Consider the following 17,014-nt stretch of genomic DNA (forward strand, 5'->3'; position numbering starts at 1 on the left):
TAATTAGTTTAAAATTCTTGTAATATTTTTTTATTTTTTGTAATTTAGTGTTTGTTTTTTTTTGTAATATAGTTTAGTTTATTTAATTGTATTTTATGTTAGATAATTGTAGTTAATTTATTTAATTAATTTATTGATAGTGCAGTGTTAGGTGTATTTGTAACTTAGGTTAAGATTTATTTTACAGGTAAATTTGTAATTATTTTAACTAGCTAGCTATTAAATAGTTATTAACTATTTAATAGCTATTGTACCTAGTTAAAATAAATACAAAGTTGCCTGTAAAATAAATATAAATCCTAAAATAGCTACCATGTAACTATTAGTTATATTGTAGCTATATTAGGGTTTATTTTATAGGTAAGTATTTAGTTTTAAATAGGATTAATTTATTTAATTTTATAAATTTTATTTAGATTTATTAAAAATAGATTTAACTTAGAGGGGTGTTAGGGTTAGACTTAGGTTTAGGGGTTAATAACTTTATTATAGTAGCGGTGACTTTGGGGGCGGGAGATTAGGGGTTAATAATTGTAGGTAGGTGACGTTGGGGGGGGGGATTAGGGGTTAATAAAATGTATTATAGTGTTTGCGAGGCGGGAGTGCGGCGGTTTAGGGGTTAATACATTTATTATAGTGGCGGCGATGTTCGGTCAGCAGATTAGGGGTTAATAAGTGTAGGTAGGTGGCGGCGACATTGGGGGGGGCAGATTAGGGGTTCATAGGTATAATGTAGGTGGCGGCGATGTCCGGACGGCAGATTAGGGGTTAAATAATTTTATTATAGTGTTTGCAATGTGGGGGGGGGGCTCGGTTTAGGGGTTAATAGGTAGTTTATGGGTGTTAGTGTACTTTGTAGCACTGTAGTTAAGAGCTTTATGTTCCGGCGTTAGCCCATAAAACTCTTAACTACTGACTTTTATATGCGGTAGGAGTCTTGGAGGTAGAGGCTGTACCGCTCACTTTCTCCAAGACTTGTAATACCAGCGTTAGGCAAATCCCATTAAAAAGATAGGATACGCAATTGGCGTAAGGGGATTTGCGGTATGGAAAAGTCGCAGGAAAAAACTGAGCGGTACACCTGTACCTGCCATACTCGTAATACCATCGGGCGTTAAAAAGCAGCGTTAGGACCCCTTAACGCTGCTTTTTAAAGCTAACGCAGAACTCGTAATCTAGGCGATAAAAAATACATTACAATGTAAAGTTCCACTTATAATAACACCATCTAATAAAAATTATTTAAAAAAATATTCCTGCAACAACAAAAGTCCAGCGCATTTCCTTATGTTGTTACATAGCAATCCTCAGTGATCATGGTCACTGAGGATTGCTATGTAACAACATAAGGAAACGCGTCTGACCATTATTTCTTTTCCCTAACTGCTGCCTGTCATATGCTGTCTTACTTTTAGCGTGTTGGACTGTCTGGCCATCAGGCATATTTGGCTTTGTCTAGCCCTGTGATCAACATCTAACAGAATTAAAGGTATATATCAAGGCATATCAACTTGTTGAGTCTCATTGCTGCCGGGTGCGCTGGACTTTTGTTGTTGCAGTGTTACTTTGGTGGGCGTGGATGGAGCGCTCCTTTTTCCTTCGCACCGGAGCAGATGAGCGAACGTACATACGTCATCAGGACGTCTAGCAAGAAAGTGGGTGTGTTTACTACGTGAAGAGTGTCACGTGATCGGATTTGACACGCTGCTGTGTCTGAGCACTTCCCTGGTTGCGAGTGTTTAAAAAAATATTGTAGGAAAAAAAGTTATTAGGGCTTAAAGATATGAGGTCTCAGATGTTAGAGAAAAAAAAGGCTTTAACATTGAGATACATATCCATGTCTAAAGATGTATATATATATATATATATATATATATATATATATATATATATATATATATATGTTTATACAATATCCCACAAAAATGAGTACACCCCTCACATTTTTGTAAACATTTTATTATAGCTTTTCATTTGACCACACTGAAGAAATTATACTTTGCTACAATGTAAAGTAGTGAGTGTACAGCCTGTATAACTGTGTAAATTTGCTGCCCCCTCAAAATAACTCAACACACAGCCATTAATTTCTAAACCGTTGGCAACAAAAGTGAGTACACCCCTAAGTGGAAATGTCCAAATTAGATAAAATTATTGTCAGCAATATATCCAATGAATATTGATTATATTTATGCAGAAAATAGTGTATTGATTATGACCAAATTTCCAGGGAATACAATTCACTATATTACCCAAAAATAGTCTTATAATACTTTAAATAATCAACCAGAGAATTTTACACAAATGTATCAACTCAACATATACTATTTAATATAGCATTAAATAGTGCCAACTTAGCCACAATAATAAATGCAATTTCTAAAATATATCACAGTAACTCAAATTAATTTATGGCTTCAAAATACAAAAATCCTTCCCTCTTAATAGTAAATCACTTAAAGTAATGGTAAATTCACTTCCATAAATTCACATAGTATGAAAACTCTTCTCCTAACTAGTATAACGATATGCTTATTTTGTTCCAATGTCAAATCTACTTTTAATACTGAGCGTTTTTATCAGGCTCCGTTACCTGATTCAATGCAGCCTTTCTGAATGATTTTGCCTTAGGCTCATTTGACTGGCAGCTCTTTCAGCCAATCAGAGCCTCACCATGCGCCCCATGTAAGTTAATCACAGCACGCTCCCGTGCTTGGAACTCAGGCTGGAAGTTGAACTGCGCAAACGCAACTGCTACGCAATTTGCGCAACATAAACAGTGAGGCTGCTTACTGTTAACATACTGTAAGCAGCCTCGCTGTTTATGTTGCGCAAATAGCGTAGCAGTTGCGTTTGTGCAGTTCAACTTCCAGCCTGAGTTCCAAGCACGAGAGCGTGCTGTGATTAACTTACATGGGTGCATGGTAAGCCTCTGATTCGCTGAAAGAGCTGCCAGTCAAAGAAGCCTAAGGGAAAATCATTCAGAGAGGCTGCATTGAATCAGGTAACGGAGCCTGATAAAAACGCTCAGTATTAAAAGTAGATTTGACATTGGAACAAAATAAGCATATCGATATACTAGTTAGGAGAAGTGTTTTCATACTATGTGAAGTTATGGAAGTGAATTTACCATTACTTTAATGCTAGATATGATTTTTATAGACTACACAGATTTGTGAAATATGAATTATAACTTATAAATTAACCCTTTAAATACAGCTTTAATTAAACTTTGGCTATAAATAATATCTTTGCTATAAACTTTTAAAAGTATTAGATTGCGATACTATACCAGATACCAATAAGAGAGCTTCAGCTTTTCCAATCAGAGATTTTCCAAAGTAATACGTGAAGGTATTTTTACAAACACAGAGGTATTTCTATATTTTCAACAGAGAATTATTACAAGTCAGGCCCCAAACCAAAGTGTGTTTTTGCGTCACTTCCCTTTTTTGCATAGTCTTTTTTGTCTGAGACCAATGTCACCTTCATTTTTAAATCTAAATCACCCAATGGAATTCTCTGGGTACACCCTTTAAGTCTGAGCTTATCTCTCATTGGCTCTTGGAAATGCATATGGTAAGTTTAAATCCCCTGACAATTTAAAATACCCTTTGGTTGTAATTCTCGTATTTAACACCGGGGGGACAATAGGCAACGGAATGTAGTTTTATTAGCAAATACTACTACAGAAAAGTATATTTTCTTAAATGTATATTCAATATATTTAATATTTCCTAGTATTAATAAACTACCTGTTCAGTATATGGCCCATCTAATATAACTGAGCGCGAATTTTTTAGACTAAACATGGGTAGACTTAGAACACACATGTGTATATATATATATATATATATATATATATATATATAAAATTCTCTACTGTGGAAAACGACTACAGAGAGAAACGTGTGTATAGGTGGTTGTATGGTAAAGATAATAGTGCTCCCTTTGGCCATAGAAGAAACCTTAATAAAAATAGAAGAGTTAATTTCACCACTGTAGATAGTAGTGGGGGCGATTCTTCTGAAGGAGACTCTGCCACTCCTTCTACCAGCCAACAAACAGGTGTTAGCACTAGATCTTCCCAGAAACCCCCTTTATTACAGGCCCCAGGCACCGACACTTCAGGAGGGGGGGGGGGGAGCAACACAAGAAGGAAAATTACCAACAAAAAATTGAAACAATAGTGTTCAATCTCAGTACACGTCCCTTAAGCCCTGAGGAAAATAGTGTCCTTAATAAAGGTCTTTCTTTTGTGCCACACTCTCATAACGACTTGTTTAATGTTCACATTGATTTTGGTAGATTTCAATGACAGTTAAAACTGAAAGATTTTTTCAAAGACAAGGGTGACTTTGCTAGGACGGAGCACATTTGAACCACCTAATACTCACACTTCCATCAAAACATTTCATCAAGCGTGTCTTTCTAGCATTGCCACCACTACACCCCCTACTGACAAGTCCTGGGATAATTTGACTAAACAAGAGAGAATGGCTATAAAAACACTCTCTCAAGATCCTAGTATAGTCATCAGGCCGGCCGACAAGGGTGGGGCCATAGTCATTCTTGACTATGAGGCATATAGAACTGAAGCACGTCGACAATTATATGATGGAATTACTTACACTAAACTCAAAGGTAATGCCACTATGGGATTCAAAAAGGACGTAGATGACCTATTATGTTTAGCACACACTGCTAACATAATTGATGACGACACGTGGTTATTCCTGACCGTTGACAAACCTATTTGCCCCATTTTGTATCTGCTCCCCAAAATTCACAAAACTCTAGACAACCCCCCTGGCAGACCTATTGTTTCTGACAGGGGATCTCTGCTGCAGCCTTTGGCTGAATACATTGATTTCTTTCTGCAGCCTGCAGTTCAGGCAACTAATTCCTATCTTAAAGATTCCTTTGAGCTTATCACCCTCCTAAAAACTTTGGAGATAGATAAGCAACTTGATCTATTAGTGACTATGGATGTGGTGAGCCTATATACTGTGATTCCCCATGACCATAGTAAAACAATGATCCAAGAGTGTCTGATCAACAGTGAGCATTACGCGGGCCCACCCATTGAATTTTTGATGAATCTGGTGGGGTTGTGCTTAGAAAAAAACTTCTTTCGTTTTGAAAACAATTTTTTTTGCAAATACTGGGTACGGCCATGGGATCAAGCATGGCACCGGCTTATGCCAATTTATACATGGCTCAATTTGAAAAATATCATGTATTTAACCCTAAGCACAACTCCATCAGATTCTACTGTCGCTATATAGACAACGTATTCCTGGTTTGGACGGGCACCCCAGCATCCCTTACCAATTGGTTTAAGCCCTCAACGATTTGGATTCTACCATTAAATTCAAAATTGAATGGAACACAGAGATAATTCATTTTCTAGATCTAGAGATTTATAAAACTGACTCCATGGGTATTGATTTTTTACACACCACCCTATTTCATAAAGACACTGATAAAAACTCTATATTACACTACAACAGTTTTCACCCTCACACTCAAAAGAACGGTGTCAGCTCCTCGCAGCTCCTGAGAGTAGTTAGGAACAACACCGATGACACCCATAAGAAAACACAGTTGTCTGAAATGGCAGAAAGGTCTGAAATGGCAGAAAGATTTCTCCAATGGGGTTACCCCCCACAACTCATTGAAAAACAACTCCTGGTTACTGAACATCAAACCCGTGATAGCCTCATGAAAAGGAACAAGACTAAAGAAGAAGATACACATATGAACTTTGTGACCACATATACTCCACTGTCTGAGAAGATATCTAATACAATCAGGGACAACTGGAAAATTGTGGCTAAAGATGTTAGCCTACCGTTCTATGACCTCCCGCCACCACGGATGGTTTACAAAAGGTCTAAAAATTTACGAGACCTTCTGGTCTTGAATGACCCGGTGCATTGCTACGAACGACAGACTTGGCTTCCTAAGGCCAAATTGGGATGCTACAGATGCGGCAATTGCATCACATGCAATCACATGATGACTGCTAATACCTTCCATCACCCACATACGAATAGGAAATACAAGATCAATCACAGATTGACATGTACATCAGAGTATGTGATCTATGCCATAATTTGTCCATGTTCCCTGTACTATATTGGTAAAACAGTCACCGCCTTCAAGGAAAGACTGGCCAATCACAAAAAAGCCATTCGTCAAGCTATCAAATCGGGTGAATCAGAGCAACCAGTTGCGAGACATTTCGTGCAGGCAGGACATCCTTTGTCCTCACTGAAGGTCATTTTTATTGACCATGTGCCACGCTTACGGCTTGGTGGGGATAGGGCATTAACCCTATTGCGCCTGGAGGCTAGGTGGATCTTTAATTTGAACACTGTTGCCCCTAAAGGTCTAAATTCCACCATTGACTTTGGGTGTTGCTACAAATAAATAGCCTCACCAATCTTCTACCTATGATATAATTGTACTTATGTGTAACCTCCTTTGCAGGTCCTCTTATTATATGAAGTGTTCATATTCTCCATGATCTCTATTTGATTTGTCTAAATGTATACGGCATTTTTTCTGTTTGATTTAAACATTTGTAGTCTCCCATTGATACTTCTTATGTATAGATTGGTTGTGTTATTTTATACACTTAATTGACTACTTGTTCCTCTGCAGCATTTGTTTACTTATGAAATTTGCTAAGTGCTGCTTTATATATATTGTTCCATGTCACTTGTGTGTTTAATTTTTTCACTTTTTATTTTTCACTTTATATACACCTTGGTTGTATTTATGCTCCCCACTGCCACTCCGTTTTACACATTGTCTTGTGTATTTCACCCCTAGTAATCCGCCCCGCTCTGCGCTCTGATATATGGTAGTATGTTTACTGTTTCCATGACTACCTTCCTGAGCCTCATTTTGGCTTCCGGGTACGCGTGACATCATCACGCTGTCTCTGCCGCACATTCAGACTCACACTGCACCGGGCGGATTACCAGAGGGCGGTTTGGCGCCCATTATGTAAATATTTGTATTCAGCACTTGTATATATATATCATGTCACTGTCTGGGTCCTGCATCTCTCACATGGGCTCCATTTGATAAAGGTCTAGGTGTAGACCAAAACGTTATGGGTTAAGGCCCTTTTTTCTTTTGATTGGAATTCCTGTGTTGCCTGCTTCTTTCCGGATACCTTCAGACAATGAGGCTAAGTGTGCATCTGGATTTATTACTTACATGCAATACTCTTATTTGCAGTGCACCGGGTAGTTGCTATTGTAGTGTGTGCCACTTTTTTGCATTTGTTTGTATATATATATATATATATATATATATATATATATATATATATATATATATATATATATATACATATGATATATATATTTCCTACTCATAATATGTAAAAGATGTATTTAAAAGTCATATTTCTATGAGTGGACTAGTAGTTATAATTCAATATAGATATATGTATATTTGACTTTATTTGTATATCAGCTGATAGTTAGTTATACTATTATTTAATTTTAATAGAATCATATAATTCCATATCTAGTATATCTCCTATGCTGAGTGTATAAAAACATATGCTAGAATTCACAGTACAAATTACATAGGCCTTTATGTACCAGTTTCTACTAGTCATATTTGGAACCTCACTTTCACACCAGATTCCTGAAACAAAGAAAAATAAATGTGGTTTTATTTTGAAATACAGTCAAATATTTTAAATTCATCAATACAGCTACCCACTCAATACAGCAGACACTTATCTAATATAGTATATCAGACATAAAGGTATATCTCCCAGACCTATATATATATATATATATATATATATATATATATATATATATATATTATTTATATAATCTGAGTATTTTAAAACTTATATTTAAGTTTTAAAGTTTTAATCTTATATGCTTTCAAAATACACAGGTTTTAAAAACTTTCTTAGCTACTTTTAACTCGGTATGGAATAATTAACACTTAACTGTAATTGTTTACCTTTTCTAGAAGCTTGTGCTTAAAAGTAGTGATCACGTGTAGACTTCTAGGCTGCAATCCACAGGGGTTCCTGTGATCTAGGTAAGAGGTTTCTTAGACCAAATTAATTAAAAAAAATTAATCTGGGGAAACCATACAACAAAAACTCTATTGAAATTACCTCTTTTCTGAGACCGTGATCAATGGTTTTGAGGTGTGACATTATCTCTTACAGTTTGGGACATATATTTGCTCTCTGGAACAAACACACCACATTTGCTCTTTAGAAGTCCTGGTTAGTGTTCGTCTGAACAGCCGGAGGTCTGAGTAAACATACTTTCTTTTTGTGTACTGTGACAGGCTAGGCTTGTGCTGGGTATCTGAGCTTTCAGCAAAAGGGTGTTCTGGGTCACCCACCTCAGTCATTGGTAGAGAGAACTGTATCATTTACAGATAACAAGACATTTTTATATAACACTGAAATATTACATATATATCAATTAAATATCAATCACCAATACCCTGACATGACACTTTGCTACAATGTAAAGTAGTGAGTGTACAGCCTATATAACAGTGTAAATTTGCTGTCCCCTCAAAATAACTGAACACACAGCCATTAATGTCTAAACCGTTGGCAACAAAAATGAGTACACCCCTAATTGGGCCCAATTAGTCATTTTCCCTCCCCAGTGTCATGTGACTCGTTAGTGTTACAAGGCCTCAGGTGTGAATGGGGAGCAGGAGTGTTAAAGGGACATTGAACACAATTTTTTTTCTTTTACTCCTATTATCAATTTTTCTTTGTTTTCTTGCTATCTTTATTTGAAAAAGAAGGCATCTAAGTTTGTTTGTTTTTTTGGTTCAGACACTGGACAACACTTGTTTATTGGTGGGTGAATTTATCCACCAATTAGCAAAAACAACCCAGGTTGTTCACCAAAAATGGGCCGGCATCTAAACTTACATTCTTGCATTTCAAATAAAGATACAAAGAGAATGAAGAAAATTTGATAATAGGAGTAAATTAGAAAGTTGCTTAAAATTGCATGCTCTATATGAATCGCGAAAGAAAAAATTTGGGTTCAGTGTCCCTTTTTAATTTGGTGTTATCGCTCTCACACTCTCTCATACTGGTCACTGGAAGTTCAACATGGTACCTCATGGCAAATAACTCTCTGAGGATCTGAAAAAAAGAATTGTTGCTCTACATAAAGATGACATAGGCTACAATGTAATGATGACACTTTGCTACAATGTAAAGTAGTGAGTGTACAGCCTGTATAACAGTGTAAATTTGCTGTCCTCTCAAAATAACTCAACACACAGCCATGTCTAAACCATTGGCAACAGCGTTTTTTACAGGACAGGTTCCACTCAGAAGAGGCCTCGCTATGGTCGAACAAAGAAGTTGAGTGCATGTGCTCAGCGTCATATCCAGAGGTTGTCTTTGAAAAATAGACGTATGAGTGCTGCCAGCATTGTTGCAGAGGTTGAAGGGGTGGGGGGGTCAGCCTGTTAGTGCTCATACCATACACTGCACACTGCATCAAATTGGTCTGCATGGCTGTCGTCTCAGAAGGAAGCCTCTTCTAAAGATGATGCACAAGAAAGCCCGCGGTTTGCTGAAGACAAGCAGACTAAGGACATGGATTACTGGAACCATGTCCTGTGGTCCGATGAGACCAAGATAAACTTATTTGGTTCAGATGGTGTCAATCGTGTGTTGCAACAACCTGGTGAGGAGTACAAAGACAAGTGTGTCTTGCCTACAGTCAAGCATGGTGGTGGGAGTGTCATGGTCTGGGCCTGCATGAGTGCTGCCGGCACTGGGGAGCTACAGTTTATTGAGGGAACCATGAATGCCAACATGTACTGTGACATACTGAAGCAGAGCATGATCCCCTCCCTTCGGAGACTGGGCCGCAGGGCAGTATTCCAACATGATAACGAACCCAAACACACCTCCAAGACGACCACTGCTTTACTAAAGAAGCTGAGGGTAAAGGTGGTGGACTGGCCAAGTATGTCTCCAGACCTAAACCCTATTGAGCATCTCTGGGGCATCCTCAAACGGAAGGTGGGGGAGCGCAAGGTCTCTTACATCCACCGGCTCTGTGATGTCATCATGGAGGAGTGGAAGAGGACTCCAGTGGCAACCTGTGAAGCTCTGGTGAACTCCATGCCCAAGAGGGTTAAGACAGTGCTGGAAAATAATGGTGGCCACATATTGACACATTCGGCCCAATTTGGACACTTCCACCTAGGAGTGTACTCAGTTTTCTTGCCAATGGTTTAGACATGGCTGTGTGTTGAGTTATTTTGAGAGGACAGCAAATTTACACTGTTATACAGGCTGTACACTCACTACTTTTCATTGTAGCAAAGTGTCATCATTACATTGTAGCCTATGTCATCTTTATGTAGAGCAACAATTCTTTTTTTCAGATCCTCAGAAAGTTATTTGCCATGAGGTACCATGTTGAACTTCCAGTGACCAGTATGAGAGAGTGTGAGAGCGATAACACCAAATTTAACACACCTGCTCCCCATTCACACCTGAGACCTTGTAACAATAACGAGTCACATGACACCGGGGAGGGAAAATGGCTAATTGTGCCCAATTTTTATATTTCCACTTAGGGTTGTACTCACTTTTGTTGCCAACGGTTTAGACGGTTTCTTCATAGTGAATGTAAAGTCACCCCTATTGCTTAATGCAATATTGTTAAGCTATTCAAATAAGGGGGAGTTTAATTCATCGATTTTTAACAAGCTTAGCAATAAATCCAAAATTATACCTTTTAAACTCTATTTTTATGCCGCGCTGCCTCCGCGCGCCATGTTGTCCCTCATTATTGGAATGAATGACAGCTACTCTAGCTAATCCGCGTTTCCCCTCCAGGGGGTTCAAACCCTTTTTCGATATGTCATGCGCTTCTTCAGCGCATGCGTTTGAAAATGTTATCCTATACCAGAAGCAATGCGTGTTCATAGAACGCGCATGCGCTTCTGCAAAAAATTATATGTGAGAAATTATTTAGGCTAAAAAGCAAAGATGGGTGTAATTCATGTTTCGTTTGAATTAATGAACTTAATAATTGATGGGTATCTGGTTTTAGGATCGAGATTAGGCATGAATGAGGAGGCATCACTGAAATTATGCGCATGCTCAGAAAAAAAAGCTGAATGGGTGCGTGCTTCACACATACGTATAGAGCAGTTGGGACTGCTCTATACGTCACATGTGAAGAACAAGGAAGTGCCGGGTGGGAGGAGGAAGATAGAAAGTGGAAAAAAGTAAGTAATTCAAATATATAAACAATCTTAATTTTTCTAAAAAAATAAACATAGCAGTTATGATACAGATGGGTAAAACAGTAATTAGGAGGCAGCTGATGTAAAAAAATGTACATTCACTTTAATGGCTGTGTGTTAAGTTATTTTGAGGGGACAGCACCTTTACACTGTTATACAGGCTGTACACCTACTACTGTACATTGTAGCAAATTGTCATTTCTTCAGTGTTGTCACATGAAAAGATATACAGGCCCATTTATCAAGCTCCGTACGGAGCTTGAAGGGCCGTGTTTCTGGCGAGTCTTCAGACTCGCCAGAAACACAACTTATGAAGCAGCGGTCTAAAGACCGCTGCTCCATAACCCTGTCCCCCTGCTCAGAGCAGACGAACAGGAATCGCCGGAAATCAACCCGATCGAATACGATCTGGTTGATTGACACCCCCCTGATTGGCCGCGAGTCAGCAGGGGGCGGCGTTGCAAGAGCTGCTGGTGCAATGCTAAATGCGGAGAGCATATTGCTCTCCGCATTTAGCGAGGTCTTGCGGACCTGATCCGCAGTGTCGGATCAGGTCTGCAAGCCCTTTATAAATGGGCCTGATTGAATAAATATTTACAAAAATGTGAGGGGTGTACTGTACTCACTTATGTTGGATACTGTATATATATATATATATATATATATATAGGTATATATATATATATATATATATATATATATATATATATGTATAGATATATATTGTACCAAAATACCATCAGATACATATAGAAATATGTATTTATGAATATATAGAACGTATCCTTTTATGTGAAGAACATTGGAATGTGAAATATTCATATTTTCATGACGGGTTAGCGCACTTGAGAATATGTAATTGGGTTTGCACGCGAGTAGGGTTTTTTCCCACTTTATTTGCTCTATTGACTTCTATGGGGGAAAGCGAAAAACTTTTTACTTTCGACTTGTAATACAAGCGGAAACCCGACCTGCGCAAAAAACTTCTAGCACATTTAAAGCTTGAGTAAGAGTTAAAAAGTGCCCCACTTGTAATCTGGCCTATAATGTTTTAAAAACCGTCACTTTATTAAAGGGTTAGCAAGGTCAAAATAGAAATGTGCATGGGTACATTTCAGTTTAATACAACCCTTGTTCCTGTCCTGAAAAGGTTTTTGGACATGTTTACACTTTCATACACATGACAGAAAACTTCTGAGAACATTGTTGCGCATTAGTGTTGTAAGACAGTGTAGTGCTGTAACGAAATCAAACCTCACCGCTTCCTTTTCTATCTCACAATCCATCAATTTCTCAATACTGTGTGTAACTCACTAGAAAAAACAATGCAGCTGCCCGCTCAGCTCTGTGATCTACAATTGGCAGCTTGGCGTTGCCATAACAACTGTTGAATTAGAGATTGAATTGGTCTATTTATCGGGGCTGGTAATAAGTGTTGTTGACTTCCGATAATTAAATCTAGCGGTTCCCATGTGACAGTTTAGTGATAGGTATATAAAATTGCTACAGTGCACGTAAATATGTAAAGACTGCACTAGAGGTATTATAATCTGAATTTACAGGAGCATTTCTTTCCAAAAGGACCCTGAAGCCCTCTGGATTCATCTTGATGAGACGTTTCAAACAGATTCATTCAATAGTTTTGGTTGACAATTGATTTAAAGGGACATAACACCCACACATTTTATTTCATGATTTATATAGAGCACTGGTTTTCAAACCTGTCATCAGGCCTCCCTAGCAGGTCAAACATTATTTTTGAGGATATCTGAACTAGAGCGCAAGTGAAATAATCAGCTGATTAGTAACCATGGTTATTTTACCTGCTCTCATTCAAGGTAATCCTGAAAACCTGACCTGTTGGGGAGGCCTGAGGACGGGTTTGAAACCAGTAATACAGAGCATGCAAATTTTCAACAAATTTCTAATTCATTTCTATTATCAAATATTGCTTGATCTGTTTGTATCTTTTGTTCAAAAGCAGGGATGTAACCTCAGGAGCGTGCTCGTGTCTGGAACACTATATGGCAGCAGTTTTGCAAGAATGTTATTTATTTGCAAGGGCACTAGATGGCAGCACTATTTCCTGCCATATAGTGCTCCAGACGCCCACCTAGGGATCTCTTCAACAAAGAATACCATGGGAACAAAGTAAATGTGATAATTAAAGGAAATTGGAAACTTCTCTTGTCTGTCTCAAGAAAAACATTTTGGGTTTCATGTTCCTTTAAAGGGACACTGAACCCAAACAATTCAGATAGAGCAGGCAATTTTAAGCAACTTTCTAATTTACTCCTATTATAAATTTTTCTTCGTTCTCTTGGTATCTTTATTTGAAAAAGAAGGCATCTAAGCTATTTGTTTGGGTTCAGAACCCTGGACAGAGCTTGTTTATTGGTGGATGAATTTATCCACCAATCAGCAAGAACAACCCAGGTTGTTCACCAAAAATGGGCCGGCATCTAAACTTTTTTGCATTTCAAATAAAGATACCAAGAGAATAAAGAAAATTTGATAATAGGAGTAAATTAGAAAGTTGCTTAAAATTGCCTACTCTATCTGAATCACAAAAGAAAAAAATTGGGTTCAGTGTCCCTTTAAGTCTTTTTTGTATATATGCATCAGAAATTAATCATTGAATTGCATTAGATCTGTATAGAAAATTACATGTTTTAAAAGCATTTCGAACTGTAATTTTCCAGCTACAGCAAAAGTACCTTAAAGGGATAGTCTAGTCAAAATTACACTTTCATGATTCAGATAGAGTAGGCAATTTTAAGCAACTTTCTAATTTACTCCTATTATCATTTTTTTCTTCATTCTCTTGGTATCTTTTTATTTGAATGTAAGCTTAGGAGCCGGCCCATTTTTTTTCAGCACCTGGGTAGCGCTTGCTGATTGGTGGCTATATTTAGACACCAATCAGAAAGTGCTACGCAGGTGATGAACCGAAAATGGGCAGTCTCCAATGCTTATATTCTTGCTTTTTTAAATAAAGATACCAAGAGAATGAAGAAAAATTGATAATAGGAGTAAATTAAAAAGTTGCTTAAAATTGCCTACTCTATCTTAATCATGAAAGTTTAATTTTGACTAGACTATCCCTTTAAAACTAGAGTGCTGACGGGAGAACAGTTCAAACCCTTAGCTCGCAAAAAATATACTTTTGAAGTGGGTGGCGGAGCGCAGGGTATTTGAATTTCATATCTACATTAAAAAGTAAGTTATAGCGCAACTTCAGTACAACTGATGAATTAAACTCCATCTAAAATATCACTAACATTCTGTATCTGTTTTTGTAAAGGGGGGAGTTTACCATCACTAAATACTTAAATGTAGTGAAACCTAGGTTACAACATGGAGGCACCGATGACTAGAAGGAGGAAACAAATATCCTCAATACTATGTTTATAAACTGTATATATTGTTTAATGTCCCTTTATGTTTTTTATATCTCCATAGTAAAATCATTTAAAAAAAATATTTATTTTCTCCTGGAAATATCTATAACCTGTTGTTCATATTAATAGCATTTCAGGGTTCGCAGTGATTGTTAATTTGACAGCTAAACCGAGAAACAAATTTACTAAAATTTTGGGGAAGCTGTTTCTTCTCTTCAGGAATATTATTTAGCAAAATATATATTTTTGCAAGAATTTTAAAAACATAACTGCGGACTGTCTGTAGTTGAGGCTGTGTCTTTATTATGGTAATAATAAAAAAACTGTAATGTGCATGAGAAGCATTTGTACTTTATTTGCAGGCACTATTACTGTTGCAGTGACATACCTACATATGTAGTATGTGCCCCAGCTCAGAGAGTCAGTGGTGACATCTGTAATACATATTAAAGGGACACTGAACCCACATTTTTTTCTTTCATGATTCAGATAGAGCATGCAATTTTAAGCAACTTTCTAATTTACTTCTATTATCAATTTTAATTTGCTCTCTTGCTATCTTTATTTGAAAAAGAAGGCATCTCAGCTAAGGAGCCAGCAAATGTTTGATTCAGGACCATGGACAGCACTTATTGGTGCTGACCAATCAGCAAGGACAACCCAGGTTGTTCACCAAAAATGGGCCGGCATCTAAACTTACATTCTTGCTTTTCAAATAAACATACCAAGAGAATGAAGAAAAATTGATAATAGGAGTAAATTAGAAAGTTGCTTAAAAATGCATGCTCTATGTGAATCACGAAAGAAAATTTTTGAGTACAGTGTCCCTTTAAGTCATCACTGACATGACACACAACACTGTCCATGTAGCAGGTGCTGTGTTTGAATGAGGCTGCATGTGCAGCATATGTACATATGTCACTGGAACAGTGAAAGTTTTTACTAGAAAGGTTTGTGCTAACACAAGCATAGTTCAAAACTGATTCTATCCAAAACTGGATTGTTGCCTTTCACATTTTTAATTTGAAGTCATTTTAAAAGGAGCCTTGTAGTTTAGCAAAAGTAGTGTTGTGCCATTTTGTGCAACTTACACAGCTATAGTCTGACTATTTAGGTTACAATGGGGGATTCTGGTACTTAGGTACAGTTTAGGGATATAGAGGAGGTAGAGTTGCTAGTACCAGGGTCAGGAAGCATATTACAGAAATGGAAAAGCATCAGGTTCCTTCTAAGATGTCTGGGTCACTTATAGGAAATGCCACCATATAGAGGAGACCAAAACAAGCACAGCAGGAATATGTACTTCTTTAAAACCCACCTTTTATAGTGCACAGTACCACTACTCTATCAGACTGGCTCCATCATAGTAGTGCCCTAGCTAAGAGGTGCCAGAGAAGGCTACAATGATTTGTACATGAATGGATTCTAAAGCTCCCTGGCAGCCAAGGTGTTAATCTGTGAGCTGGAGTTTACTGGCACACCTATCTGACGTCATACATCAGACCACGCCCCCACAGGGACAGTTAGTCTTAAAACCTGAGCTGATTATCAGTAGGGATTTAGTAGATAGAATGGGAATTTGTCAGTTGAGAGTAGTGATAGCTGGGGGGCTCAGCTAGGTGAGGGGGAGAGAAACTGGGGACAGGTAAGTGCTGTGGGAAGAGACAGAATTTGTGAAGAAGAAATTGAAGAGGGAGAAAAATAAAGAAAGGCAAAAGAGGAGTAAGTATAAGAGAAAGAGGAAGGATCCAGAAAGGAAGAAGAGTTTAGGAAACTGTGAGAATAGTGGAAGGGGAAGTACTAAGATTTATTAGAGGGAATACATGAAGACACTATAGAGATCAGGTATATTATATTATATACCTAGTATACAGCTATTGGGAATAAGGACCCTGGAGGCTCAGAGTGAGATCTGGGGAGAGGGAGGCTCAGAGGAAACAGACACTTGTTGGAGAGAAGAAGCAAAACATCAGTCTGTGAGGGAGAACCTGAGAGACCTGAGTGAGGAGAGGCAGCTGCAACAGGTTCTAATATAGAGAGACCTGAGAGGATCGGCAGAAGATACTGAGAGGGCTGCAGCATAGAAAGGGACAGGGGAAGCTGAGACAGAATAAGGAAAGTGACAAAAAAGAGTTAGTGGGGACCCGGGAGGATACAGAGACCGGTGCCAGGTGAGAGAGCTGGCATCACCAGGGACTTCTGAGTGACAAAGCAAGACACAGATCTACAAGCTCTGCCGGATAAAGGAATCAGCCCGGTTACCCCAGGAGCCCAGGTGAGATTGCAAGGGAGGGGACTGCAGGGGCACTGAC

General features: G+C 38.0%; 1 protein-coding gene across 1 annotated transcript in view; it reads left to right on the forward strand.

Annotated features, from left to right (window-relative positions):
• The first annotated feature begins 16,236 nt into the window (after nucleotides 1–16,236).
• The window catches only part of RAB3B (RAB3B, member RAS oncogene family), a 103,105-nt gene continuing 102,327 nt past the window's right edge, over nucleotides 16,237–17,014 (forward strand). The window contains exon 1 of the mRNA XM_053693482.1: nucleotides 16,237–16,977. The gene's annotated coding sequence lies outside the window, so the exon portion shown is untranslated. The remainder of the gene's footprint in view (nucleotides 16,978–17,014) is intronic.

The sequence above is a fragment of the Bombina bombina genome, chromosome 10, assembly GCF_027579735.1.
Source record: "Bombina bombina isolate aBomBom1 chromosome 10, aBomBom1.pri, whole genome shotgun sequence".
NCBI lineage: Eukaryota > Metazoa > Chordata > Amphibia > Anura > Bombinatoridae > Bombina > Bombina bombina.